The sequence below is a fragment of the Lissotriton helveticus genome, chromosome 10, assembly GCF_964261635.1.
Source record: "Lissotriton helveticus chromosome 10, aLisHel1.1, whole genome shotgun sequence".
NCBI lineage: Eukaryota > Metazoa > Chordata > Amphibia > Caudata > Salamandridae > Lissotriton > Lissotriton helveticus.
This window is the reverse complement of record NC_136071.1, coordinates 1,155,848,495-1,155,874,699: the sequence shown is the minus strand read 5'-3', so window position 1 is coordinate 1,155,874,699 and position 26,205 is coordinate 1,155,848,495.

Below are 26,205 nucleotides of genomic sequence, written 5' to 3'. Positions count from 1 at the left end.
GCCAGGTTTTTAGGAGCTTACGGAATGTCAGTAATTTGGGCTCTGATCTGATTGTGAGGGGAAGCGTGTTCCAGATCTTGGCCAGGTTGTAGGAGAGTGACCGGCCTCCACACCTAGCTCTCTTAATTCGAGGCACTGTGGTGAGGTAGGAGGCCCCGGATCTGAGGTGTCTATTGGGGTGATAGGCGTTTACAAGGGGACGGTTGATGGAGGGACCTGTTCCTCAATAGGACCGGTGAGCGATGCACATGGCCTTGAATTCAATCCTAAATTTTACTGCGAGCCAGTGGAGGTCCTTTAGTCGGGCTTTGACTGAAACTCGTCGGGGGATCTTGAGGAGGGTCCTGGCGGCACAGTTTTGGATAATTTGGAGTTTGTTTAGTGTGGACTGCGGAGCCCCGAGGTATAGGGCATTCCCGCAGTCCAGGCGAGATAGGATGAGCCCTTGCACCATGATCCGTCTTGAATGAAAAGGGAGGAGGGGAAGAGTCTTGCGTAGCAGCCTCAGGAGCCCAAAACAGATGGCAGATAGCTTGGCGGCCTGGTGATTGAAATTGAGTGCTTTGTCCAGCCATATGCCGAGGCTTTTGATTTGTTCTGTTATGTTATGTTATGTTATTGATTTTTGTACCGCGCACAGCTGCCCCAGCAAAGGGGCGTCCTGGCGCCAAGGAAAGGTCAACACAACATCACAGAACGCACCTGAATCCAGAAGTGTTAGTTAAAAAGAAAAGTTTTAATGGCGCGTCTAAATAGGAGTAAATCCTCCATAGTTCGAATTTCACTGGGAAGCAAATTCCATAATTTGGCCGCCACTACTCGAAAGGAGCGGCCACCCATTCTGCTCAGCAGAAAGCGAGGGACAACAGACAGATTCTGCCCCATCGATCTCAAGGATCGAGCGGGAACATATGGGGTCAATAGGTTCATCAGAATAGGTGGGGCCGTACCTTTCAAAATTTTAAAAGCTAGGCAGAGCACCTTAAACTCTATCCGACGAGCAACAGGCAACCAATGGAGTGATTGCAATGCTCTGGATACTGAACAACGTTTAGGCAACCCTAATACCGCTCTTGCGGCGGCATTCTGCACTCGTTGCAGCCGCATGAGTTCTGCCTTGTTCGTACCTGCTAAGAGGGCACTGGCATAGTCAATCCTAGACAGCACAGAGGCCTGAACCACGAGCTGTCTAGTAGGGGCATCGAAACATTTAAGCACCGGCCTGACGCCCCTGATTATACCAAAACAAGAGGCAGCTACCCTCTTAGTTTGGCAGGTAAAACTCAGTGTAGTGTCCAACCATACCCCGAGATTTTTTATCTCCATAACGGGAGATGGGATCATTCCTAATTCGGGGGGCCACCAATTGTCGTTCCACCATCCAGGTTGCTTCCCAACCACCATCACCTCGGTTTTCTTTGTGTTCAATTGGAGACAATTTTGGGTCATCCAATTGGCCACCGCACGCAACCCCTCACGAAAATTAAAGGCGTCCACAGCTGAGTCCTCACTTAGTGTGACCGCCAGCTCGGTAGGGGGGGACAGCCTAGGCAGGGGGGCCAGATTGGGTCAATAGACTTGTCGATGGTGTTTCCCAAGAGCATAATCTCTGTTTTCTCCCCGTTTAGTTTTAGGCATGATGAGGTCATCCATGCGGCGACTGCTTCCAGACATTTGTATAAGCTATGGTGTGAATTGAACGGGGGGTCCAGCGCTACCACTAGCTGTGTGTCATCCGCATAGGTGATAATTTTTACTCCAAAGGGGCGGACGATCTCAGCCAGTGGGCTTAAATAAACATTAAAAAGGGTGGGGCTTAGGGAGGAGCCCTGGGGCACTCCGCAATTCAGGGGTTTGCTGGGGGAGGTGTATTCTTTCTTGAATACCTGGAACGAGCGATCTGTGAGAAAGGATTTCAGCCAGGTGATTGCCATTCCCGAGATGCCCACCCTGCTGAGACGGTGGAGTAGGATGTTGTGGTTTACAGTGTCGAAGGCGGCACTAAGGTCAAGGAGGACGATGGCCGTTGACCCACCGTTGTCCAAGATCCTTCTTGCCTCCTCCGTTACTGCAACCAGGGCCGTTTCTGTCCCATGGAGGGGCCGAAAGCCCATTTGGGAAGGGTCAAGTATAGCGTTTGACTCTAGAAAGTTTGTCACGACTGAGTTGACATACTTTTCTAGCAGTTTGCTGAGCCAAGGTAGCAGGGAAATGGGTCTGTAGTTGGAGGGGTTGTTCTGATCCAGGCTCGGTTGCTTTAGAAGAGCCTTGACCATGGCTTGTTTCCATGGGGGTGGGACGGTGCCAGTGTAGAGGGAGGTGTTGAGCAGGTCCAGAATAGTGGGTGAGATGTGACTGGTGATTGGGAGGAGAACCCGCGGAGGGGCCGGTCATTAGGTGAGCCTGATTTGACCCGCTGCATGATTCCCTCTAAGTGACTGAGATCCAGAGGAGGGAGGTGCTCAAGTGGGGCGGGGGAAGGTGAAACGGGGTCTAGACCTAGAGAGCAGCTGGTCGGAGGGGTGTGTTGCGTGAAAGAAGAATTAAATGTTTCTATTTTGCGTAAAAAGAATTCCGCTAGTTCGTCGCAGTGAGCCTGAGTATCGTCGTGCTCCTTGGGTGTCTCTGGCAGTTGAAGGAGAGATTTCGCTATTCGATACATTTCCTTAGGCTTTGAGGCTGCCTTATTAATTTTTTCCTCGAAGTACCTTGCCTGTGCTAGTTTAATGCTAGTTTTATAGCTTTTGATTGCTACCCTGTAGGCTATTTTTCCAGTAGGTGAATAATCGAGGCGCCATTTCCTCTCAATTTTTTTACAATTCCGTTTGGCATCTCGTAGGTCGGCGGTATACCACGGGGCAGTCGCGTTCCCACGTTTGGGGTTGGTACTTTTAAGTGGGAGCACCAGATCGAGAGATTCGGTGATCCAGGTGTTATAATTCTCGTTGCCCTCTATGGGGTTGGAGGTTATGGTTGGTTTGGTCGATTCAAGGTTCTCCAGCCATTGTGGCTGGGGAAGTTTGGACCAGTTCCGGGATTTTTGGACTGTCGTGGGTTTTGGTAGATGGTGGTTGGGGGGGGTCCACGTGAAAGGGATAAGAAAGTGGTCTGTCCAAGGGAGGGGAGAGAGGTTTCCAATTTGCAGGTTAGGGCAGTTGCTGAAGATAGGGTCCAGAAGATGGCCTTTTTGATGGGTGGGCCCAGGGACCCGTTGCACTAGTTCGAGGGCATCTAGACTGGAGGATAATTCTCTGGCATTCGGGTCATTGGGGTCGTAGAGGTGGGTGTTAAGATCTCCTAGGAGTGTGAAGTTTGCGGGGCTAAAGGCAAGGTTTGATACAATTGGTGCGAGGTTGGGAAGGAATTGTCCTTGTGTCCCGGGAGGGCGGTATACAAGTATACCTGAAAACGTGTTTGTGGGACTAAATTTTATAGTGAAGGGTAGGCATTCACTGTCTGGGATAGGGGTGGGGATGCTAGTGATTTCATAACATGTCTTGTGGATTATTGCTAGTCCACCTCCTATTCCTGTTTTGCGATCATTGCGCAGTATTTGGTATCCTTGAGGGAGGGTTTGCACCAGGTCAGGTTCTGATTGTTGGTGCAGCCAAGTCTCTGTAAGGAAGAGGATGTCCGGGTTTGTGTCCTCTATCAGTAAAGAGATTTCCAGGGTGTGTTTGGGAGGGGACCTAAAGTTGAGCAAGAACATAGAGTATTGTACGGGTTTTATTTTTGGGGTAGGTGATAGTTGGAACCCGCACTGACTGCAGGTGGTGTGTTGTTTGGATAGATCCCAGGAGGGCTGGCATGATGGGACTGCATACATCCTTAGTTTGCGTAGGAGGTTGGGGCTGCATTTCCTAACACGGGTGGGGGACCAGACAGGGGGGGTGGACCCTTGCCCCGGCCGGGTGCGGACGGGCGCAGGCGGGCTTGCCATTAGGGTGACTTTGGCGCGCCTCCGGCGCTTCAGCATGCGCGCGGTGAAGATCATCCGGTTAAATGGGGAGTTGCCGGTGAGGTCCGCCCCCTCCTCCCCTCTAGCCCGGAAGTGCTCGGAGCTCCGCTCCTCCCTCCACAACAATCGGGAGAAATCCCGTGGTGGACCGGGGAGGCGCGGGGAGCCGGGTGTTTAAAGGTGCAGGTAGGAGTGCGGCTGAGTTAGTGCAGGTAATTTTAAAAAGTTGCTGGTATTTCAGGCCAAATCGCTAAAATACAATTTTTAAAAACAAAGTATCACAATATTTTTAAAAGGTGGACGGGTACCGGTAAGAGCAGTCGCTGCTCTGTCTTTCCGTGCCTCCCCATGGAATCAATTTCCATGTAACCAAAAGAAACCTCCAATCTTCCAACCTCGCACTGGCCGAAACCCTGCGCATCCACAGAGCCACAGCAGGCGGAAGATCCTTCTCTCACATTGCAGCCAAGACCTGGAACGAGCTACCAGCAGACATCAGATGTGCCCCCTCACTGAACACCTTCAGGAAGACCCTCAAGACCTGGATCTTCTGCTAAGCAGATCTGCGGACCACCCCCCCTCCTGAGCGCCTTGAGACCCTCACAGGTGAGTAGCACCCTTACAATTCCCTGATTGATTGATTATCGCTGTGTCTCCACTAACAGGTGTTTAAAAAATAAGACTCAGCAAAAGGGACATATCAACGGAGAACTAAGGGAAGCCGCTGTACGTGGGGTTAATATAGGCAACGGATCATGAAGAGAATGGGCATTTTTCTTGGATCTGCAATGAAATTCAAGTTTCATTATTTTTTACATTTTGCCTATGGGTTTTTGTGAACAGCTGATGCTCACGTTGGTCCAGTTGAGGGTTGGTCTTGATGCGTTCAGAACAGCGTAGAATCAATCAGGTCTTAATGACTGTGAAGGACTTCGAGAATTATCAAGCAGCAGCTGAGATCTTGGAGCCTCCCTTGAAGGTAAGATGAGGTCTTTCGACCTCTAGGAGGGACACTGCGGCACATTGGAAGTTGCAAGATTACAGTTCGGCCAAATACGCTTCTGTGGCTGGCGGTGGATATATTGCATGCGATATATCACAAGAAGATAATATTGCATCCAGCAGATCAATCACATTGCAAGTTAAGCATATAAATAAAATTCCTAACTCCACCTATACTTCTCCCTCTAGGCTAGGATAGGCTGTAAGAAAAGTAATTATACCCTTAACTTGTGATGTCACGGTAGGCAGTACAATAGATGCAATATTATTGTAGGTCGGTATAACAGACCTCAATATTGCGACAACAACAGTGTGGCCTGTTGAGGTAGTCAATTAGGGTAGGTGATTGTTGATTTCTGTTTGTGAAGTTTCCTTCTGGAAATTTATACTTTGTTTTGTAATTGGAAGATGTATGATTTGACAACATTGTTGATTTGTTTATCTAGGTTGAATTACCATAGAAAATGATTAATGCGTGCATTATTTTTATTGAAGGTTGGGTAGCAAAGAAGTACATTGGCAGGAGTTAGGCTATGTTTCTTGAAATACAGCGACGGTAACCCTACCTAGGTTTCATCCATAATTTAATGACAATCACCTACTCAAAGATGAATCCTCCTGCCCACCAACAACACATTTACAACTTTTAGTCTTAAAATCGACCTCAAGGAGCTGGCAGCCAATGTAAAATCACTTGGATTCACCCTAGACACAGACATCTTTTGAAAGAACACATTGGCATGAAAACTAACACTATATCACCTCTCCCTACAAAAAAAGCGTTCCTACCTGAATCCGACTTCAGAACAGCAGCCCAAGCCCTGGTTCTTTCTCACCTGGAAGGAGGCAATGGTCTGCTTCATGCTAGTCCTGGACTCCACATTGTTTCCCCAGAAGGCTTCCCACATGCACAAGCATTTCCCAGTGGAAGCCTGAAGACGTTTAGCCTCACAAACTCAACGTGGAGGGAATAATATGACCTCCCTTCCATGAACGCGTCATCTTCAAGACCAGCTGTTTCATGTGCATGGCCACCAGAAAGAGTACCACGCATGCACGGCCAAGAGAACGATCCCTTCAGGCAGACATCACCAAACCAAGCGCCAGGACATCACCAGAGTGGAAACAAAAAAATGCACACAAAAAACAGAAGTTCCTCTCCATCTATACCCTGGAGATTTGGAGCAGCACCCCATCATCCAACCTGCTACATGCAACCCAGAAAGGAGGTGGAACCTCCCCACTTGAGGCAGTACTATGTCACTACATGGTAGGAGCCCCTCTCCCAAATGCCCTTCATCAGGGTAAACAAACATGTCTCTCCAGTAAGTCCTCTGGCCCTGGTTCCACGTTCCGTTGCCGACTAGCTAGGTTTGCGCTCTATAAATACCACCTCATACAAGCGCACACGCTACTGAGCTCTTGCTGGCTCATACAAGGCATTCGTTTCCTTTTTGACCTGTTGGAAAGTGTTGAGAAGTTCTCGGCCTTGCATAACTCCACAAGCTGGATTCTGAGTTCTCCCATCTTTTTCCTTTCGTGTTAAGCTTGGATCCCGCCCCTGGCTGAACGCGGTACTTACCGCTGCGTCTGCGCCAGCGAATCCACCTTTGAGGTTTCGTGTGGCGGCATTCGTTTTCTTTTTGACCTGTTGGAAAGTGTTGGGAAGTTCTCTGCCTTGCAAAACTCCACAAGCTGGAGTCTGAGTTCTCCCATCTTTTCCCTTTCGTGTTAAGCTTGGATCCCGCCCCTAGCTGAACGCGGTACTTACCGCTGCGTCTGCGCCAGCGAATCCACCTTTGAGGCTTCGTGTGGCTTAGCCCTGTTTTCTCCTCTAATCCCTTGATTGCTAGGCTGCTTTCATCCAGGTTCCAAGTGGTTTTATCTGTGCTCAGCACGCAGCCCTTACCTCGGAGAACGACCCCTTTGAAGACATTGCTCAGGGGGCTTTGGAACTTGCCAGCTCAGCGCTGCTGATCATTACAAACCCTCTTTAATTTCTAGCTTGATCCAGAAAACTAATTTGCCAGAAGACATTTTTCAAACTCTATTTGCATTTTTAAACCTCTGATTCAATGGAAAAAGATGTGCAACTGATTTCACACCATGAGCCCTGTTGTTTTATGAAACATTGATTTTGTCTTAGGAAGGGTGCCTATTTTTAGAGCTAGGAGCCCTGTAGTGGCATTTTAACCCAGGTATTAGTACAGGGAGCAAAAACGTCCCTGTGCAAATAACATTTGTGACAAGCAGCTGATGTGTTGTTGTGTCAGATTAAAACGCATGTGTTAAACAATAGTGAGTTTTGCACTTTTTGCGTGCGTTATTGCTCCATTGGTAACATATTACAATGCCTAGTTATTTCAAGATAAAGCTGGTGTTTTGTGCCTGGGCTAAGAGGAGTAACCCCCAGATTCATCATTGTTCTGTTTTGCGAGTCCATAATAGCGATTATTAAGGAATCGCTATTAAGGACTTGCAAAACGGGATTCATGTAGAAATCACAATTTTATTTGCGATTTCTACAGCTTCCTTATTTGCGATTAGCAAATTGCTAATCGCAAATAAGGAATGGCTTGAATGGGGAGTCATTCCTTATTTGCGATTAGCAATTTGCTAATCGCAAATAAGGATGCGATTTCAAGGGTGCAGGGGTGTCCAAAGGACACCCTGTAGCACCCCTGAAATGTAAATGTCGACTGATGTTGCGCACACACATGTCCAAAAGACATGTGTGTGTGTAACTTCCAACTTAGAAAAATGCACTAAAGTGCATTTTTCTAAGTTTTCGCTATTTACCACGAAGTCAGACTTCGCGGTAAATAGCGGCCAAAATTAGCGAAATCGCAATTTAAAAATGGTTAATGAATTGCATTTAAGGAATCTCAAATAGAGATTTCCTTAAATGCAATTCCTCGCAATTTAGCGATTTAGCAAATAGCGATTTTTGCATTTGCAATGATGAATCCCAAATGCAAAAATTGCGCTCGCAAAGGGCCAGATTCTCAGAATCTGGCCCTTTGCGAGCGCAATTTTCAATGATGAATGGGCTGTAACAGCCTGATTCATGTACGGGCCGTTTTGCGTGTCCCTAATAGCGATTAATAGCGACTCGCTATTGAGGAAACGCAAAACGGCATTCATGTACTTTTCGGGAAAAAAATAGCGACTCGCACGCGGGCGCTAAAGCCGTTAGCGACCTACAAAAAACGCAGAAAAATCGCTATTTCCGGCTACCTGCGATCGGGATTGCGACTCGCAATCCCGATCGCACGGGATTGCGACTCGCAATCCCGATCGCACGGGATTGCGACTCGCAATCCCGTGCGATCGGGAATGCGAGTCGCATTCTCACGGGATCTGGAAAACGGGAAGACGCATTCCGAGCACCGTGATGACATCACAACCAGGAAGCAGCCAGTTCCCACCCCCAAACACCACAGTGACGCCATCCTTCGAGTGTGCACGAGGGAAAGCAGACGCTAAACCACCGTTAGCGACTCCCGAAACGGCAGAAATAGCGACCGCCATGTCCGAGGAACCTGTCCCTGGCCCCAGCAACAGCGCTGGCCGCAAGCGCAAGCTCAAGTTCTCCGAGCAGGAGCTCGAGAACCTGATTGAAGGGGTGGTGGCCAACCACGACCGGCTCTTTGGTGCCAACTCCAGGAGGGTCCCAGAGCAGGAGAAGCGGAGGATCTGGCTGGGGATAGCCTCCAGCGTAAACTCTGTGGGCGTGGCGGACAGGTCGTTGGAGGAGCTGAAGAAGCGCTGGTACGACCTCCGAGGGCGTGCCAAGGAGAGGGTGGCGGAGCGCCTTGGTGAGGCATCGGGCACTGGAGGTGGCGGACCGACTGTCCCACCCAACACACCCCTGGAGGACCAGGTTGAGGACACCTTGGAGAGGGAGGCGTGTGTTGGCGTGACCCCTCTGGACTCCTCCCGCCCCACCCAAGACACCCAAGGTAAGTGGCATGCGACTGCGACCCTGTCCCCTATGACCGTCCCTGACCAAATAGGCTCACTCATTGGCCCTTAGTCATGCCTATGTTGTGCATCAGGAAATGCCCTGAAGCATTGTGGGAGACGTAGTATGTCCACAATGTAGTAGTACCACAATGCGGCCAGAAAGGTTCCAAAGTGCGCAAATCCACAGCCATCCAGGGAATGACACCCAGCATGCATGTAACATCTGCACATCTGACAGTCACATGCACCTAATGAGTATCCACTTACCCTCACAGGTGGCGATGATAGCAGTGACAGCGAGAGGCTGCTGATTGATGAGGAGGCCCAGGAGGAGGAATCCCTACCCGATACCCAGCCACCAGCCCCTGCCGATGCACCAACACCAGCAGCCAGGCCCCCCACCGTACCTGCTCCTGCATCTGCCGCTGCACCAACACCAGCAGCCAGGCCCCCCACCGTACCTGCTCCTGCATCTGCCGCTGCACCAACACCAGCAGCCAGGCCCCCCACCGTACCTGCTGCTACATCTGCCGGCCCACCGGCTGCCAAGGCCAGGCCCCCCACCGTACCTGCTGCTACATCTGCCGGCCCACCGGCTGCCAAGGCCAGGCCCCCCACCGTACCTGCTGCTACATCTGCCGGCCCACCGGCTGCCAAGGCCAGGCCCCCCACCGTACCTGCTGCTACATCTGCCGGCCCACCGGCTGCCAAGGCCAGGCCCCCCACCGTACCTGCTCCTACATCTGCCGGCCAACCGGCTGCCAGAGCCAGGCACCCCACCAATGTGCCTCCAGTGCCTGCCGCACCAGCAACACCAGCTGCTACACCACCTGCAGCTCGTGCAACCAGATCTGGGCCAGCCACATCCGCAACACAGCGGCCGAACAGCAGGAGGGGCAATGGGCATCTCCATGCCTGCATGAGCGTGGAGCGGCGCATGCTCCGAATCCACCAGCGCCAGTCGCAGCAGCAAGGAGCCATCCAGCTCCAGCTGCATAAAATTGGCCGCAATGTGGCGGGAGTCGGAGAGCGGATGGACCGCATGACGGCGGCCATGGACCGCATGACGGCGGCAATGGAGGACAATACTGCAGCGCTCGTGAAGCACCGCAGTGTTGCAAGCAGGCGCCACTACCAGCTGATGAGCCGGCTGTCGACCTATAGTAGGTCAAATTATGTGGCAGCAAATGCCACCACCCAGCTGTCGCGGCGCTCTCTGACCCAGCAGCACCAACTGGTCCAGTGCTGCGAGGACATAACCCGGGTGCTGGAGCACTTGACCACCGCCGTGACCGCACTGCATACACCTGTGCTACCGGCCATTGTAGGGGGAGACGATGCGAGTGAGGGTGCCTCCAGCGTGAGCAGCCACTCTGCCACGCAGGTCCCGCCACCTAGGCGCAGCACCAGGGCAACGCCTGGTACAGCTGCCCAGGATGAGGAAGAGCCTCACAGGTGCCTGGGCATTACGCGCCGGAGGCGCCAATGACATTGTGTGAGGGACACTGGCGCAGGCTGACGCTAAGCCTGCCATGAACCTTCACATGCAGTATGCAGGAATACTGTAATTTGTAAATAGTTGATACCATGACCCTTTTTTCTTGTGAATCAAACAAATACATTTATTTTGCTGCACACATTCGCCTTGTGTAATCATTACATTTTGCATGCAATTGTGATATGTGGGGTGGGGGAAGGGGGTGGGCTAGAAATTGTTAGCTGTGATGTGGTTGCGACGTCTGTGGCCCTCAGCTGGGTTCTCCCCGCGTGCATGGTGCGCATGTGCTGGTGGCCGGTCGTCCCCCTCAGATTCACTGCCTGAGATGTCAACTGGTATCCGGCGCTTGGTTGCAATGTTATGAAGCATTGCACAGACAGCCACAATGCGGCAGCACGCTGCAGGACTGTAATACATGGCCCCACCTGTCTTGTGCAGTATACGGAACCTGCTCTTGAGCAGCCCAAATGTCCTTTCAATACAGTTCCTTGTCCGGATGTGCGCAACATTGTAGCGCCGTTGCTGAGGTGTGGCAGGGTTGAGGTAAGGGGTCAGGAGGTATTCCCGTAGGGCGTAGCCACTGTCACCTGAATGAGAGGAGCAGATGTTGATTGCCTGTGCAGCGCAGTTACTTCATTGCAATGTGACATTGTCGACAAAGTGTACTTACCAAGTAGGTGTCCTTCCCCAAACTCTCCCCTGATCAGTCGTGTGTGGAGTCCGCTGTGCCTGAAGATAAAGGAGTCATGGGTACTCCCTGGGTACTGGGCCACAATGTCAGTGATGATGGTCTTGGCATTGCAGACCATCTGTATGTTGAGGGAGTGGTAGGACTTCCTGTTGCGGTACATATACTCCGTGCCAGCTGGTGGGCAGATGGCGACGTGGGTACAGTCTATGCAGCCGAGGACATGGGGAAAATGGGCGACATTATAAAATTGTAGTTTTGTCAGGTCCAATTCCTGTTGGCTCGTGGGAAATGTGATGTGCCGGTGGAGCTGGCTGAGCATGGCGTCAACAAAAGTGTGGAGGCAGCGTGACATGGTGGGCTGGGATATCCCCCCAGCAGCGGCTACTATGCCCTGGAAACTGCCGGAGGCCAGGAGGTGCAGGCTGCACAATACCTGCACATGTGTGGGCACAGAATTGTTTCGCCTTGTTGGGTGCTGCATGATGGGGTCGAGTTCTTGTATCAGCCAGGTGATCATTTCCCCATTCAGCCTGTATTTTGCATAAATCTGTTCTCTGGTTTGGCCCAGCAAGGTGACCCGCTGCCGGTAAATCCTTGCCTGCCTCATGCGTCTCCTCCGTGCTGCTCGCTGTAGCCTTCGCCGCCTCACCACCATGTACATCCCAGGCATTGTGGAACGCCTAATGCTGCTGCTGAATGTCCTTATGTGTGATTGGTCAGGCCTGGACCTGTTGGTGATTGGCCAACAGTTTTTCAAATTTTACTTAATCATGGCTTTTATGGTTACCACCTGCTTTGAGTTGTCCTTAAATTGCGCCGCGCAAACGTGCGAATTAGCGCTTTTTCGCTAATGTATTTATTTCATGAATGCCGATTGAGACAATATTGCGTTTCGCTATTCATTTCGCAGATTCCGTGGTTGGTCGCTATTTCCGTATCGCTAATGCTCGACTTCCCGGAGTCTGCGACTATTATAGCGTAATCGCTATTTCAATCGCTATTATTTTTTTGCGAATTCGCTATTTCGTACTTGAATGCCGATTCCGTGTTTTGCACCCGCAATTGCGTTTTCGCAGCCATTGCGGGCGCTATTTCGCTTCATGAATCAGGCTGTTAGTCTCTAACAAAGGTCCAAATGAAAGTTTTCTATCTGTTTCACTTTTTTTCTGACACACTCCTCCGAGCACCCCAAGGAGCCTCTCGCATTACGTCATTCACCTGCCTTCTAGTTGACCTTCAACCACTCACTTCCAAAAACGCATTCAGGCTCTGAGCAGCAACCAATAGGAAAAGCCATGCATGCTCGAGCCTGTAGCCAATCAGAGACGTTCTACGCCCTCCGACCATTTACTGTGATTTCGAAGTGTAGAATTAATCGCCTTATACAAACCATGACAAACCTAAGTGCGCATTACTGGGTGTTGCCTATTTTAAAAGTGCTGTCAGGTTGTGCAGACAAGAAAAATAAGGGCCGGGGAGCTGGAGAGGCTTGCCAAAGAGCACTAAATTTGGACAAGTGGAGAAAAAGGGATTATAAATAATTCAGTCAGTTTGACTCATGGGTTAAACAAATGCGAGACCATATGTTTCCCTCTGTTGCAGTAATATTTTGATTAATAAGCACTCACTACATCATTTACGGACCGTGATTCTGGCATCTTAAGTAAAACTCCCTCCTCTAATTGACATATCTTAGTGGAGAACAATTTACCACCGACCACAGAAAATGCAAAATAAAATCCTACAGACGCAAAATCTATTTTGTGCTTAAGATACTTTTTTTATGGTCATAACGGTGTCTTGCCTGCCAGGTCCTTCTGCTTCCTCCACAATTTTTATTGAAAAACAACACACACTTTTTATATATCAAACATTCTTTTGCATGAGTGCTGATCGATCTGGTATTAAGAATCAATATTCCAACATAGCTCAAATACAGAGTCCATATTGCACCTGTCACATAAATGTGTTCATCAAATCTTTTATACACACTCATGAGTCCTGCATTGCTAAGGTAATTACCACAAATCGAATAACAACAAAAGTATGCACAAGTGTTATTTCGGTGAACAGCCATGACAACGCGGGGATTACCCCAAACTGCCATTACAACGCAGGGATTACAACGAAAGTCGCTACAACGACTTTCGCTGGAGGGCGCTGTTGGATAGGGAATAGTTTAATTTTCTATCCAACACCTTCCCTACTGTCAACGTGGGCTGGAGTTGGAATAGAAAATTAAATTATTCCACTATCCAGCGCCCTCCAGCGAAAGTCGTTGTAACGACTTTCGTTGTAATTCCCGCGTTGTAATGGCATGCGGGGTAAAAGCCTGCGTTGTAATGCCATACAACCGTTATTTCTGTTAAACTTGCCCTTCTTATTTGCTCTTTTGGACTACCACTCTGCAGCTGTGCAGATAATATGCAAATGACGTAGCATGCCGACGATTGACGTAGCCTCTCCACAGCTGCGGTTCAAAAACTGAACGGGCATGGTCACCAAAGGGATGGATAAGATACCTCTCCATCGCAACGCGGACCCCAAGGAAGGGCAATGGGAAAGTCCTATGCTTGGTACTCTCTCTTGTGGCCTGAAGACCTTGGAAACTTTCCTAATCCCCCTTTCGCTGTCTTCAATCTTGGTGTCATTGTTGATGCTCAGCTCTCCTTCACGTATATTTACAAGGTCACTTCCACCTGTTGCTGTATTTATTTATTTATTTATTTTATTTATTCGATTTATATAGCGCGTTATAACCCAGGGGTCTCTAAGCGCTGTATGTCGAGGGTAATAAAAAATATTATCCCTATTCTTCCATAAAACCACGTCCAAGCACTCAACTCATCTTGCTTGGACTACGTCTTGCTTGCCCTCAAGTGAGATTGCAAGTTTTCCAAACACTGCTCCATGCCTAACTCTGAGTTTGAAGAGGCGTCCTCACAGTCGCAATGAACTGATATATGCGTACTGGCTCCTGGTCCACAACAGCTGTATTTGCAAAGCTTTTAGCCTGTGCCCCAAGACTTTGCTTTCACCTTTATCCAACTATATTCTCCTACTTTAATCCCCTGCCCCGGCTCTTCCCCCCAGCTCTGGAAACCTGTTGGCTATCCTGGGGTCTAACAATGTGGTCTGCGAGGCCAAGCGTTCTCTGCCATCATTTCCAAGCCTGGCATGTTCTCTCTCTCCATCTCTACTCAGCCAGTTCCCTTACAAGTGTTAACAAACATTTCAACATGTATCTGTTCTTTGCTTAGTGTTCCGGTGCTCTTCTTTTTTAATGAGAATACATTTTTCTTAGGTAATTGCTTACTCTATAAATGTCTTACATTCATATACGAATATGATTATTATTATTATTATACTGTAACAATTTGTTTTATATTATTTACCAAAAATAAAGTATGTGAATATTTATCTAGACACAAAGCAGAAATGTGTCTACTTCAAAAAACACGAATTATTGATAGGATACTGTCCTGTGTGATAGTTGTTTGAACTCCAATATATTAGTCTTACAAAAACAAATATCGAAATATAAACAATTTTATGTATCAACTCCAGCAACAACGTTTACAGGTTGAAGTGCCCAGAACTTTATGAATATAGTCCATTACTTGGAAGAAGAGCTGGCTTTCAATTTTTTTAGGGAATGCTTATAAGATATTTCAATTCAAATGAGTGGAACAAGCAAGTTTCTGATTATCTGCATGCCAAAAAATATAAGAACCACTACTATCCATTGGAAAGACTGGAGACTATTACTTTCTAACAGGGCATAGCTGATTCATTTCAAAAATTGTATTCTAAATGACATAATAAACTAAAGAAAATTTGAACAAATAAAAATGTATGTTAAACGCTAACATTTGCATTTATCCCTCAAAGTGACAAATGATTGTAAGAATCGCCTATCAGCCTTGATGAAATTAATTCTGCCATTAATTTTTTCAAGTAAGCAAAGTTGGCTACTGACCAATAATACCAGACTTCTCTGTCATATTTTAGCATGTATTCCTTCTTTTTACATCTTCTTCTGCTTTATTTACACTAGACGCAGAAAAAGCATTTGATAAAGTCAATTGGCAACGCTTATTTCAGGTAATCAACAGTTTAAAATGTTGGTCCCATCCTTAGGAAAATAGTTAAAGAAGAACTGTTATTCAATCATACATATAAATGTATATATATATATATATATGAATATATATATATATATATATATATATATATATATATATATATATATATATTCACTCAAAAAACTATAAGTTTTAGTGGTGTTATAGTTAGCTGGACATTTTACTCATACAAAACCATTGAAATTGCTCCTATATAGTTAGTTGTACTAACTGTATTTCGCGCACCCGCAATCCACTGCTGATGATGTCACATATTAGATCATTCATGACATGGTCAGTGACATCACTGATGACATCATCCAGTATATTGTGGTTTGCTTCGTTATTTAAATATGCATTATATATATATCAATTTGCATTGAAGAATAAGTGGATATATATAAATAAATATGTGGATGGAGGATTTAGTAGCAGTGTAATTGACTGTTTACTTGACCAATGTATAATGTCTCACTAAATATAGTGGATAGTGACTAAACTGTGTGAATATCTGTATCACTTTGTCAGTTGTTGTGTAAACTGATTCTACAGTTGGTTACTAGCTATGTGAAAGTCTATATTAGTTATTCATTAGTTAACTGAGCATTTGTATGGGAGTGTGAAAGTGTGTGTGGTTCGGTGGGGGGGGTGTGACTGTCCAAAGATGTGTGAATAGTTGCTTCAGTAGATATATGAAGTTAAAACTACATGTTCTAACAGTTGTTTGGGTGAGTGAATATCTTTATGGGTGTGGTGATGAGCAAATATATTTCTCAATGGTACAGGTCCAACAAACTAGAAAAATAAAAGGCAGAGTATGTGTCAGTTGTTGTATATAAATAAGTATACATAAGATACAATGATTGTGTGAGTGACTGTATGGATAACTGTATACTTGTAATAATGATTTTATAATTCACTAAGTATGACTTCCTATCTAAATGAATAGAAGAAGTGGTGTTTGTATAAGTGTTTTGCTAAGTAAATATGTAAGTATGATCCATTGTTTGCATAAGTGAGTAGGATGACTTCATATGTGAATAGGATGTGTGCTGTTGGTTAATGTCGATATAGATGTATAAGTATTTTTGATAGTATGCTATTGTTCATTGACAGCATGTATGAGTGAATCCATAGGTAAGTGATTAGATGTGTGTATACATCTATGAATCACTGAGTGGATTTTTAGATACTTGTATTGCTGTGACAATGGATTTAAATATGATACTCTGTATTTTACAAAGAGTGATGAAAAATTGTAATAGTGTATGAAAAGGTGTATGTGATTGTCACGTGGATGATGTCATCAGTGATGTCATTTGAGATGTCATCAGTGATGTCACTGACCATGTCATGAATGATCTAATATGTGACATCATCAGCAGTGGATTGCGGGTGCGCGAAATATAGTTAGTACAACTAACTATATAGGAGCAATTTCAATGGTTTTGTATGAGTAAAATGTCCAGCTAACTATAACACCACTAAAACTTATAGTTTTTTGAGTGAATTTCAAAGGTTTTTTAAAAGCTAATTCCTAACTATATAACTCCTGAAACCTATGTTTTTTTCAGTGAATTTCAAAGGTTTTTTAAATGCAAATTCCTAACTATATAAGGCCTGAAACCTATGGTGTTTTCAGTGAATTTGCAAGGTTTTTTAAATGCTAATTCCTAACTATATAAGGCCTAAAACCTATGGTTTTTTCAGTGAATTTCAAAGGTTTTTTAAATGCTAATTCCTAACTATATAAGGCCTGAAACCTATGGTTTTTTCAGTGAATTCGCAAGGTTTTTTAAATGCTAATTCCTAACTATATAAGGCCTGAAACCTACGGTTTTTTCATTGAATTCGCAAGGTTTTTTAAATGCTAATTCTATTAGCGGATAACATTTTTATATATTAAAACGTTTTTTAAATCTCAAATGCCTGCTTTGCTAACAGAGTTTTTAAGCACAGGCTCTTTTGTCTCTGGTGGCCATCTTGGGAGACTGCATATCAGAATTTTTTTAATGATATATAAGAGGATTTGAGAAGTCACTCAAAATGTGCCCTAATTTTTCTTTCTTCAGCACTAATCATAATTTCTATGGCAAAATGAACCCCCTCATTTTGTTCCTTTGCAAATTAAATGTTTTAAGTGTTAACACTTTATTCCAATCAAGATGACTTCAGGTGTGCCATACTTTTGTCATAAGTAAGACTGTTAGCACTCTAGTTGTTCTTTAGAACACTCTGGGACATTCTGTCACTGGGCTATAGTTGGGCTACATCTGGCTGATATTTGGGCTACATTTGTTTTTTTTGTCTCTGGTGGCCATCTTTGGGCTACATTGGGCTACATTGGGCTACATTGGGCTACATTTGGGCTCTAACATATATATAGCCCAATGTAGCCCAATATATATTTTTCAAAGTTAATTTTCGTAAAAACCACTGAAGCATATATCTTGACACATAGCAAAGGCACATCGGGCTACCAGTCCCTACAATTTTGCCAAGTTTTGTGGAAATCCATTCAGCCGTTCGAGCTAAAAGTGAGTCCAACCGCCCTATGGAAAACTCAATGTTAAAAACACGTTTTGGGACCCCCCTTTTTTCTCGGCCCCCGCTTGACGAAACCCCCCCCAAACTTTCAGGGGATGCTCAGAAACAAAATGTGCCATTTTCCTGAAAATTTCAGCCAATTCCGTCCATCAACGCCAAAGTTATTCAACATAGAATTTTCAGAAATCCCTATTCAAAAAAATCCTAACTATATATACCTACTGGCGACTGCCAGTAGGTAATATATATATATATAACATTTCTATGGCAAAATGAAACCCCTCATTTTGTTCCTTTTCAAATTAAATGTATTAAGTGTTACCACTTTATTCCAATCAAGATGACTTCAGGTGTGCCATACTTTTGTCATAAGTAAGTCTGTTAGCGTTCTAGTTGTTCTTTAGAACACTCTGGGACATTCTGTCATTGGGCTATAGTTGGGCTACATCTGGCTGATATTTGGGCTACATTTTGGCTCTTTTGTCTCTGGTGGCCATCTTGGGAGACTGCATATCAGAATTTTTTTAATGAAATATAAGAGGATTTGAGAAGTCACTCAAAATGTGCCCTAATTTTTCTTTCTTCAGCACTAATCATAATTTCTATGGCAAAATTAACCCCCTCATTTTGTTCATTTGCAAATTAAATGTTTTAAGTGTTAACACTTTATTCCAATCAAGATGACTTCAGGTGTGCCATACTTTTGTCATAAGTAAGACTGTTAGCGCTCTAGTTGTTCTTTAGAACACTCTGGGACATTCTGTCACTGGGCTATAGTTGTGCTACATCTGGCTGATATTTGGGCTACATTTGTTTTTTTTGTCTCTGGTGGCCATCTTTGGGCTACATTGGGCTACATTGGGCTACATTTGGGCTCTAACATATATATAGCCCAATGTAGCCCAATATATATTTTCAAAGTTAATTTTCGTAAAAACCACTGGAGCATATATCTTGAGACATAGCAAAGGCACATCGGGCTACCAGTCCCTACAATTTTGCCAAATTTTGTGGAAATCCATTCAGCCGTTCGAGCTAAAAGTGAGTCCAAGGAGGCGTGGCCAAGATGGCGAGCATGGCGGACGTGGCTTGAGCGAGCTCCGTCCCGCCGCCAGCGATCCTTCCTAATATCCTGCGTCGCCCCGACCTCTGTCCGCCCTAAAGTGAGCGGCTGTCTGCGGGAGCAGGGGGAGACGGCCAAACGGCGATTTGGGGGCCCCGGAGGCGTGATCTCTGCCGCCTCCGGCAGCGCAGAGCAGAGACAGCGGTGAGGCCTACATTGGGCGCCAGAGCCGGGGCCTGGATTTGTGGGCGCCCCGCCCGGAAGTGAGGCGACGCCGGACCGGCTGGGGTGTGGAGAGCCGCCCCGCCCGCGCGACCTGTGGGGCCGCGGCGGAGCATACCTGGCGTAGAGTGAGCGGCGTTAGAGACCCACCGGCGGTGAGACCAGCGCCCGGACTCCTACGGTGCGGTAAGGGGGAGCCGCGTGGAGTGCGGCCTGGTGGGGGAGGGGACGCTCCTGCGGAGGTGCCTGGCCCCGATCGGCGGCCGAGTCGGACCGCGGGGTTTGTGGCCCTCGGAGCGCCGGGAGACGGCTGTCATCCGATCTCTCGCTACTCCCCACCATAGCACCAACACCCCCCCCACCACCTCCCATCGATCCTGCACCAGCCCTCTGTGCCCTGGGCGCCAGTGGGGCATTACCCATCACTCGGCGGTCGGGCCGGACCGCGGTGGGGGACACTGGCCAGCTACGACGGCCCTCTTGTGCGCCGGTGGATTGCTGACGGACGTCTTTGCCGGGTGCCGCGAGGGGGGGCCGGAGCTGCCTTCAGCATCTCCCGTGTCGGTGGGCACAGCCACATTCGGATATCCTGCCTCCACCACGGGGCCCTCCTAAGGTGACTAGACTCTTGGTTGTGTGGTGGTGTGGGACGCCTCCTGTGGTGCAGTGCGCCGGGCCTGCTTGGGGTGCTACTCATTGGACGCTACGGGATCGGTTGGGGCTGTCTCTGTACCCCGCCATCCCCGGCAGACGGGCGTGAGCCCCACGAGAACAATGACTAGAGGAAACAACAGCGGCGGCTCTTCCAAGCAGGGCCCGATGGACAAATTTGCGGGGCCGAGTGGGGGTGCGGGGGCCTCAGGAGGACAGCAGAGCTCGGGACCAGATAATGCGGCGCTAATGACAGCCATCACGCAATCTAGAGATATGCTGGATGCGAAGATCGGTGCGGTCGGAGCGGATGTTACCCTGCTTCGACAGGATTTGCGCAACGCTGTCGCCCGCATCACGGAAACTGAGACCAGGATCACGGAGGTAGAGGACGACGTAGTGATCTTCAAGAAGAAGGTAGCTGCCATGGAGGGAATCCAAAAGGGCCTGGCGCTGCGAGTGGAGGACGCGGAAGGACGGGCCAGAAGAAATAACTTGCGCTTTGTGGGCTTTCCGGAGGACTGTGAGAAAGGGAATATGGAGGCCTTCTTGACTCAGTGGCTGGAGGGGTGGCTTGCACCGGAATCCCTTTCGCGCTGCTTCATCATCGAGCGGGCCCACCGGGCCTTGATTCCGAAGCCGCCCACCGGGGCTCGCCCCCGGGCCGTGATAGCCAAACTGCTCAACTATCACGACAGGGACACCATCCTACGTCAGGCTCGCGCCAAGGACCCCCTCATGTTTGAAAACCACAAAATCCTGATTTTCCCGGACTACACCAGACTGGTCCAGCAGCAACAACAATCCTTCACGGCAGCGAAAGCACGCCTTCGTGAGTTGAAAATCCCGTATGCCCTGCTCTACCCGGCCCGCTTACGGGTGGTGTTTCAATCTCGCACTCAATTCTTCAACTCTCCGGAGGATGTATTTGAATGGACGGACGAAACGGTGCGGGTTAAGGTGCACACTCCTCCGAGGAGGGGCTCGGATTCGTCATCCACGTCGGAGCCCAAGAAGGTGCCCCGCAGGTCACGCAGCAGGAGTAACTGGAGAGCGCGCTCCAAGAAGCGCCCGCCTTCCCGGGAGAAGACTGTGGAGGAAACTGAAGCGACGGATTCTTCCCCCCTGAAGTCTTGAGTCCCTGTGATATACTGGCCCTAACAGATGTTTCCGGCTCATGGGGCCGTGAAGGTGCTTAGAGGTGCAGGACAGACAGATTCGGATATCGGACTTGCCATCTGGACTACTGCTAAATACATAGTGATCTGTGGGTGGATCATGGGTCGGGAGGCGCTCGAGAGAGAGCGGGTCTTCTCCCGGAGTTAGTTCCCACGTTGGGTAGAGGGTAGTTGGACACTTAGTGGGTAGTTGGGAGGGATCCATTGGTGTTGTGGATCTCCGACCTCCCGTTGGGGGTCTGGGATCGCCTGCACCGCGACAGGTACTTAAATTTTGCTGAGGTATGGGGTGGGGGGCTGGAAGGGGGGTTGTTGGTATAGTTTGAGGCCGGGGGGGTTGGCGGGGGGTCGGGTAGGGGGTTGGGGGGTAGGGGGGGGAGTTGTGGGAGTGGGTAGGCCTAGGGTAAGCACGGTGTATGTGAGTGTCTGGAGGATGGTAAGAGTCTGTATGTGGCCTCTGATGCCCGACGAACTGAAGATCTGGCCCCCTGATGGCGACTGACGGACAGGGGGCGGAACCCCCACGAGCTTCATTGCGCATTTTGAGCTGGAATGTAAGAGGGGTGCTCGACAGAATTAAGAGGGGAGCAGTTTTGCGTATGGGGAAGAAGGAGAAGGCGGACGTTCTACTCCTCCAGGAAACTTATCTCATGGGCACCAAAACCCTTAGCTTACGTAGATATGGTTATGACCAGGTGTTCCATGCAGGGTTTACGAGGGGATCCAGAGGAGTTGCAATATTGATACACCGTCGTGTGCACTATACGCATGAAACGCAGTGGCTGGATGCGCATGGCAGGTTTGCCTTGGTCAAAGGAAAGGTGGGGGAGGAGCCTGTGGTATTTGGCAGTGTCTATGCGCCGCCCCCGCTGCAGGACGCCCTGTTGGAGCGGCTGTTTGATGTTTGGGCTGAAATCCTGCATGTGTTAACTATCGTGGGCGGTGACTGGAATGACGTGATGAATGGGAGGCTGGATCGCTGTAGGCCAGGGGGTGATCAGTCGCCTGAGGCTACGACAAAACTGAGCAGATTGACGCAGGGGCTGGGTTGGGTAGACGTTTGGCGTTATCAGCATGCATGTGGTCGTGAGTACACGTTTGTGTCTGCTGTTCACAAATCCTTTCCTCGCCTCGACTACCTTTTTGTCCCCCAGCCCTGGATAGGACGGGTGGGCTCTACCGCAATACTCCCTAGGGGACTGTCGGATCACTCCCCGGTTTCATTGACACTGCTGTTAAACGCAAAGAGACAGCCGTTCCGTTGGCGCCTTGCTACGTGGCACTTACAGCGCGATGATTACCAATCGCACATGAGGGAGGCTATAGCGCACTACTTGACCGAAAATTACGGCCCTGATACGGACGCCATGACCTTGTGGGAGGCTCTAAAGCCGGTGCTCAGAGGCGTGGATATAGCGTGGTGCGCGGCGAACCGTAGGGCCCACGGGCGGGCCATAGCGGAGGCGGCAAGTCGGGTTAGTAGCCAGGAGGCCGACTGCACGTCGGGAGAGAGTGGCGCGGCGGTGGGGCAACTGCTTTATCTCCAACAGATGTATCATTCCTTACTGTTAGATGAAGCCCGCCATACCTGGCTGGCTATGCAGAGTAGAATTTGTCAATGGGGGGATAAGTCCGGCTCGATGCTCTACAGGTTGTGCCAAGGTACCTTTCAGGCCCAGCCCCTGCCTGGGCTCCGAGACGACGCGGGAAGCCCTATCACTGACCCGGAGGTCCTGGCTGAGACCTTTGCTCGTTACTATGAGACGCAGTACGCGCCCCGGGAGTCTCTAGCGGCGGAGGACATCGACAGATTCCTGGCTGATCTCCCGCCTCGGGCGCTCTCGGATGAGGGCCGAGCCCGACTGGACCTCCCCTTGTCTGCGGAGGAACTGGGAGAGGCTCTGGGTGAACTGAACGCTGGAAAGGCCCCTGGGCCTAATGGTTTCCCCTGCAAATTTATGAAAATGTTTCATCTTCAACTGGGGATGCGCTATAGGAAGGCACTAGAGGCGGCTCGGGACTGTGGATGCCTTCCGGCGGACTGGCGACATGCGGAGGTGGTCGTCTTTTGCAAGCCTGGGCGGCCGCCGGATCGCCCTGAGTCATATCGTCCGATTTCCTTGCTAAACTTCGAAGCAAAAATTTTAGCAAAAGCCTTGGCGAAACGCCTTTGTCCCTATATATCGGACCTGGTCCATCCAGATCAGGCCGGTTTTATGCCCCACAGGGCAACTCGACATAACATTCGCAGGGCGCAGTTGGTGGTGGAAGCGGCACGAGCGGCGGGCATCCCGGCGGCCCTTTTACTGGCAGATATCGATAGAGCGTTTGATTCCCTGAGCTGGCCATATCTTCGGGCGCTGCTTCTACGCCTCAACCTAGGCCCCCGTTTTCTGTCCTATATTCACTTACTCTATACTGACTTGACAGCGGCGGTGCGGGTTGCGGGAGCGGTGTCCAGTTCCTTTCTGATAGGCCGGGGTACGCGGCAGGGGTGCACCCTCTCGCCCTACCTGTTTGCACTAGCGATGGAGCCACTGGCGGCCTGGGTGAGGATGGATGCACAGTTGCGTGGGGTGGAATGGGTGGGAGGTCCGACTGACAGAATCGCGCTTTATGCCTATGATGTACTTTTCTTTCTTACGGACCTGAACAGATCCGGTCCCAGGGTCCTCGACATAATGCGCATCTTCGGCGACGTGTCCGGCCTCACACTGAACGTACAGAAGTCCAAATTGTGGGTCCTGGGAGATAGTAGTGACTTGGGTCCTTGGGCTTCGGCCCTGCAGGAGGCGGTGGGAGGCCTTAAATATCTAGGTATCTTTTTGACGGACGTGCCGGGAGTGTCGTGGTCCCGCAATGTTCTACCCGTGTGGGATAGAATACGATCGGACATGCAAATATGGTCCAGGATGCCGCTGAATGTATATGGACGCTCGGCCATCTTTAAGATGTTAGCCCTACCTCGCCTCCTTTATCAGCTTCAAAATTATCCATACCCGATATCGCGGCAGTGGTTTCGGCAGGTGGATTCGGCGTTGGGTCGGTTCTTGTGGACGGGAGGGGCAGTGAGGGTGGCGCTTCGCACATGTTTCCTCTCGACGTACTGTGGGGGTCTGGCAGCCTCAGACATTCAGTCTTACTATCAAGCGTCACACCTGCTGGTCCTCAATGAGTGGTGGTATGGGGAACACGGCGACCCGACTTACGCCCTGGAGAGATACCTTATGGACCCGCACACGCTCCATACGATATTATACTCGGTGGCACTCCGCAAAAGGCTCCCGGCAGTCACACAGACGGTGTTCCGGGTGTGGCACGATGCGCTCCGCCGTATGGGATGGTGGAACAGGCTGACGGGGAAACCCCGCTGTGGCACAATGGGAGGCTGCCGGCTTTGGCTTCTCTGCGGGGCTTTGGTGGCTGGGACGCAATTGGCGTCTCGGCGCTGGGTCACTTTATGAGGGGCCCGGTCCTAAAGTCATTTCAGGCTCTGCGGGATGAGTATGATATGCCCCAATCCCAATTCTTTCGATACCTGCAGCTTCGACATGCCCTGACCCCTACCATAGCGAACTTGACTTCTTTGCCAGAATTCAGTCCTCTTGAGGCTAAATTGTTCATGGGGGAATTGGAAACAAAAAAAATCTCTAGTATATACCAGACACTAGTCACCCATTGTTCCCCCTCCCTTGACAAATTGCGGTTGATGTGGGAAGGAGAGTTGGGGAGTTTGGAAGAGGAGGATTGGAGGGAGGCCCTGGAGGCCCCTAGGGGAGCAGCGATTGCGGTGCGCTTGCGCTTCATTCAATTCAAGTACCTCCATAGGGCTTACTACACGAGGGAACGACTGTGGAAAGCGGGACTGATTGCCTCCCCGGACTGTCTGAGGTGCGGCAGTGCAGTGGGATCCTTTCTTCATACGGTGTGGGAGTGTGTGAGACTGCAGAGATTTTGGTCAGGAGTGTGGGAGTGCCTGGAAGAGGTGCTGGGCTGGGAGCTCCCCCGCTCGCCGAAGTTGGGCCTTCTCCATGTCATGGAACAGGTGGGGGGGAATTTGTACAAGCGGCATTTGCTCCTATTGGGCCTCATAGTGGCCAAGAGGGATATAGCTAGGGCCTGGAAGGCTACTAGAGCCCCACTGCTGGAGGTGTGGAAACGAGGTTTGGACTTTAACATGGGACTAGAACGTCCGATATTTGAGGCGAGGGGGTGTCCTGCAAAACATTATAAGATCTGGAAGAAATGGGCTGACTACAGAGGCCTTCTGCTGGACCCCCCGGAGCCTCGGGTCACCGACGCGGATCGCGTCCGTACTGGCTTAGGGTGACGTGGCTCATGTGCAGCGTTTACGATTGCTAGGCTCCTCTAGATGGACAATGCAGACACCGTGCGGGGTGGAGGGAGGGTTCCGGGTGGGTTAGTGGTGGGTGGGAACTGGGGGATTATTAGCTGACTGTATTTGAATGTGATGCTTTCGATATGCCCACTGCCTCTCTGCTTCTTAGAGAGCGGTGGATTATTTCTATTATGCTGTCAACTGCCAAAACCTAATAAAATTTGTTCTGAAAAAAAAAAGTGAGTCCAACCGCCCTATGGAAAACTCAATCACGTTTTGGGACCCCCCTTTTTTCTCGACCCCCGCTTGACGAAACCCCCCCCAAACTTGCAGGGGACGCTCAGAAACAAAATGTGCCATTTTCCTGAAAATTTCAGCCAATTCCGTCCATCAACGCCAAAGTTATTCAACATAGAATTTTCAGAAATCCCTGTTCAAAAAAATCCTAACTATATATACCTACTGGCGACCGCCAGTAGGTAATATATAGCAAAACAATGGCGGTTAACGCTGGAGCGCTCTGCAGCGGGTGCGTGCGAGGGACCAACCACAGGTCCAAAAATCTTTTTTTCCAAGGTGAGAAAGGACGCATGCCCGAAACGTGTCGGTGTGACAGACTGTTTGTGGAGTTTGCCAAATAAAGAATGTTATTGACAATTCCTGAGTGCGGCGTCTTAACCTTGAAAAAAAAAAATATATATATATATATATACATATATATACATATATATATATATATATATATATACATATATATATATATATATTCACTGAAAAAACCATAGGTTATAGACCATATATAGTTAGGAATTAGCATTTACAAAACCTTGAAAATTCACTGAAAAAACCATAGGTTATACACCATATATAGTTAGGAATTAGCATTTAAAAAACCTTATTTTACTCACACAAAACCATTGAAATTCCATATATAGTTAGTTGCACTAACTATATATCGCGCACCCG